The sequence below is a fragment of the Chrysoperla carnea genome, assembly GCF_905475395.1.
Source record: "Chrysoperla carnea chromosome X unlocalized genomic scaffold, inChrCarn1.1 SUPER_X_unloc_83, whole genome shotgun sequence".
In the NCBI taxonomy this organism is placed as follows: Eukaryota; Metazoa; Arthropoda; class Insecta; order Neuroptera; family Chrysopidae; genus Chrysoperla; species Chrysoperla carnea.
This window is the reverse complement of record NW_025408215.1, coordinates 28,096-32,792: the sequence shown is the minus strand read 5'-3', so window position 1 is coordinate 32,792 and position 4,697 is coordinate 28,096. Positions and strand designations below refer to the sequence as shown.

The 4,697-nt window shown below is 23.6% G+C and overlaps 1 non-coding gene across 1 annotated transcript; it reads left to right on the top strand.

The window, feature by feature from the left end:
• Positions 1 to 4,073: 4,073 nt before the first annotated feature.
• Positions 4,074 to 4,192, top strand: LOC123304717. The gene has a single exon (XR_006536709.1). It is a non-coding gene; the product is annotated as a 5S ribosomal RNA (ribosomal RNA).
• Positions 4,193 to 4,697: the final 505 nt, after the last annotated feature.

Here is a 4,697-nt window from a genome sequence, read left to right as displayed (position 1 = left end):
CTCTTAAAAAGAGAGCCATTTTTATATGTTGATGTATTTTTATGTTATCAATTAAATAATATTTTCGATTTATTTATTTTGAACTTGTATATTTTGTAACAGCTTTAGTACCTTCACTAACAGCGTGCTTTGCCAATTCACCAGGTAATAATAATCGAACTGCGGTTTGAATTTCCCGACTTGTGATTGTTGAACGTTTATTATAATGTGCTAAACGTGATGCTTCAGCAGCAATACGTTCAAAAATATCATTAACAAAACTGTTCATGATACTCATAGCTTTACTAGAGATACCAGTATCAGGATGCACTTGTTTTAATACTTTGTAAATGTAAATTGCATATGATTCCTTGCGCTTCCTCTTCTTTTTCTTATCACTCTTTGATATATTTTTTTGAGCTTTGCCAGCTTTTTTTGCTGCTTTTCCACTTGTTTTTGGTGGCATTGTTACAAACAATTAATATACACAGATAGTTACAGAACACCAGTCAGTATATGTATGAGCGTGTCGTGTATACAACTAGCGTATTATATACGCGAAGATGGATATAACAATAAAAATGAATACTACTCTCTGATTGGCTAAAAATAATACTATAAGGTGATTGGTTTATTTTTAAAGTTTTATATTTTATAAATATTATAAATTAAAATACCCAAATAACATTTTAAACATTTATGTTACAATCCCCGTAACGTACACATCTGTGTGATTATATTTACAAAAAAAAATATTAATTAAATAAATTTATTCGCTATGTCTGGACGAGGTAAAGGTGGTAAAGTAAAGGGAAAGGCAAAGTCAAGATCAAGCCGAGCAGGATTACAATTTCCTGTTGGAAGAATTCACAGATTATTACGAAAAGGAAATTATGCTGAACGAGTAGGTGCTGGTGCCCCAGTATATTTGGCTGCTGTTATGGAATATTTGGCTGCAGAAGTTCTCGAGTTAGCTGGTAATGCTGCCCGTGATAACAAAAAAACACGTATCATTCCACGTCATTTACAATTGGCAATTCGTAATGATGAAGAATTAAATAAATTATTATCTGGTGTAACAATTGCTCAAGGTGGTGTATTACCAAACATTCAAGCAGTGTTATTACCAAAGAAAACTGAAAAGAAAGCATAAATTAAAAACATTGCATTAATTTTTATAATAATAATACATCGATCATAGGCCTTTTAATAAAAGGCCACAAATTTATTTAAAATAAGAGTAAAAATTATTTTTATAAATAATATATTATAATATTTTTTTAAAGAATCAATTTAAATAATTATAAATTAATGATTCTTTTTTTTTTTTTCTTTTTTTATATGTTATTATGGAAATAATTCATCATATTATGATGACATTTAGGTAACATATTATAAGAATATTCATAAAATATTATCAAAATAATATTGTATTATGATGATATTTAGACAAAATATTATAAGAATATACACAAAATATTATCAAAATAATATCATTAGATAACAAAACTGTTCATGATACTCATACCTTTACTAGAGATAAAAGTATCAGGATGCACTTGTATTAATACATATTATCACAACATCACAAAATATTTTTTAAAAGGAAAAATTTTTTTAAAATTATTATAAAATTTGATTGAATTAAATTTCAATTTATTTTTTTAATAATTAAAGAAAAAAAAAAAACAAAGCATATAAACTTTCTATTGAAAATGTTATTTTAAACTAGATGGCCAAGTGAACTTCGTTACACAAACAATATATGACGTATTCGTTATTTAAATAATCAGTATCCTTTGATATTATATCAATACGTTACTCTCTTCTTTTGATACATATTAATAAAATTTCAATTTATAAGATTTTATGTCAATTATATAAATAATATTATAAATTTTCTAAATACATAAGTTAAGTAACAAAAAATTTGAATAACAAGATAAATTTATATATTATGTTTTAATACTCGATACTATAATATATCGCATCCGTTACCAATTATTCGGTATCCTTTGATTTATACACAGAATGAACTAAAAATATATATCAAATTTATTTTATTTATTTATATATTTAATATTATTATTATTATTTTATATTACAAAGTTTCTTAACGAAGCTTACAATGATTTCTCATATCGTACTTAACAAAATTATTTAGATCATATAAAATTTAAATTGTTAAAAAATTTGTATATTTATTATTATTATTATTTATTTTTATTAAAATTACATAACATAAAATTAATAATATTTTAATAATTATATAAATTAATTCTTATTTAAAATAATCTTATATTAATCTCAACAAATACTCTAATAATATATTTTGTCATAAATTTTTTTATATTTAAAATAAATATTATAATATATAAATACTTATATCAGTATAAAATTTCTTTATATAATTATGAAAAAATTAATTTAATAGTTAATTATTGATATTAATGCATAAATAAAAGTATTTTCTAATGAAATATATTTTGTCAATGTTCGATTAACACATTTCATAATAATACGTTTTCATTATTGACAAAAAAAGTTTTTCTAAAAATGAAATCTTATACTATAATATATATATTTATATATTAAATTTTTTAATTATTTATATACTAATAATTTATAATAAATCGATATTAAATAAAAAATAAAAATATATACTTTTTAAGTTTACCTTAAAAATATTATTGTTTTGTATGATTGAAATAATTAATATTAAACTATGTTTATTAATAATTGTTAATAAAAAAATTAAATATATTTTAATTTATAAAATAAATATTATTATTAAATTTATAATTTATTATTTTATATATTATAGAAATTGAAAAAATAAATCATGTTTACTACGACAGTAAATTAGAAATACTATTTAATTTTTATGTGTTTTCTACATGGTACTTTGACTTACATAGGGACTTATATTATTGTGAATAATGATATAATTGAAAACCTTTATTTTTTATTTGATAGAATTATTATATTTTATCATTTAAATATTTATAATAAATACATTATTTTTATAAAGTAAAAAAATATGGCCGAAGAAAATTCTACAGCTGTTGCAGCAACTGCGGTTACTGCTGCTTCTACAACACCAACAAAAAAAGCAACAGCTTCTGGTGCTAAACGTACAAAACAACATTCAAAACCAACACATCCACGTACATCAGAAATGGTTGTTAACGCAATTAAAAATTTAAAAGAACGTGGTGGTTCATCATTACAAGCAATTAAAAAATATTTAGCTGCAAATTATAAAGTGGATTCTGATAAAATTTCACCATTTATTAAAAAATATTTAAAAGCTGCTGTAACTGAGGGAGCCTTGGTACAAACTAAAGGTAAAGGTGCATCTGGTTCATTCAAATTGGCTGCTTCCGCTTCATCTAATTCTTCAGCTAAATCAAAAGTATCCAAAAAAGAAAGTGGAGCAAAAGGTTCAGCAAAGAGTGCTAAAAGTAAACGGGCACCAAAAGAAAAGAAAGCCACAACTACATCATTGGCAGCCAAAAAGCCTAAAGCAAAAAAAGCGACTCCATCATCATCAACTGCTGCTAAAAAAGTTACTGCAAAATCATCAGCGGCATCAAAAAAAGCACCAGTTAAAGCAAAACCAGCAAAAAGTACAAAATCCGCTGCCAAAAGTAGCCCTGCTCGTAAACCGAAAGCACCAAAAGCTAAGAAAGCTTCTGTTGCCAAATCATCTCCTACAAAAATTAAAAAAGCAGCACCAAAAAAGAAATGATCTGTTACTTTAATAATATATTGAAATATTTCATTATTTTTGCTAAAAAATGAAAATAACATAGGCCTTAATACAGGCCACAAATTAATATTTGATAAGAGTAAATTATTTTTTGTATAAATATTTTATAAAATAATAGTTAAGAAACATTTGCCACAGTCAGTACCACGGATGGGTGGCCACTTGAGAATACTGTGTGCGGTTGCATTTTTATTTAAAATATATGGTATAATAAATAAGTATATATTTAAATTGATTACTTCATTGAAAATTTTAATAATATACTTTAATATTAATGATATTTATGAAAAATATATATTTGTAAAAATTTTCATTTATTACTGGCAACAGCCATACCACGTTGAAAACACCGGTTCTCGTCCGATCACCGAAGTTAAGCAACATTGGGCACAGTCAGTACTTGGATGGGTGACCGCTTGGGAACACTGTGTGCGGTTGCCTTTTTATATTAAAAATATAAATTATTTTTCTTCTTTTCTTTTTTTTTACACACCATATATAAATATATGTTATTTAGAAATGTAAACCTTTTATATTATTCGTCAACAAATAAATATTATTTTTTGTATAAAATTTTATTGCATTTATAACTCATATCATGGTTACTTTAAAGCGAGAAGTTTTTTTAATATTTCAAATGAATATAAAATAATATAAATTTTATGAAATTTATTTATTTTTAGAAATAGCAATCGCTTATAATTATAACAAAATTTTAATAATGTTTAATTTTATTTCAATAATTTATATATATATATATATATATATATATTTTTTAATAAAAATAATATACTCTTATTTAATAATATATGTTGGTCCTATATATAGGACCGAAAATATTTCTTATTTGTTTTTTTTTTTTTTAAATTGTCATTTAAAACGCTTATGCACGTTCTCCACGAATACGTCTTGCCAATTGTATATCCTTAGGCATAATTGTAACACG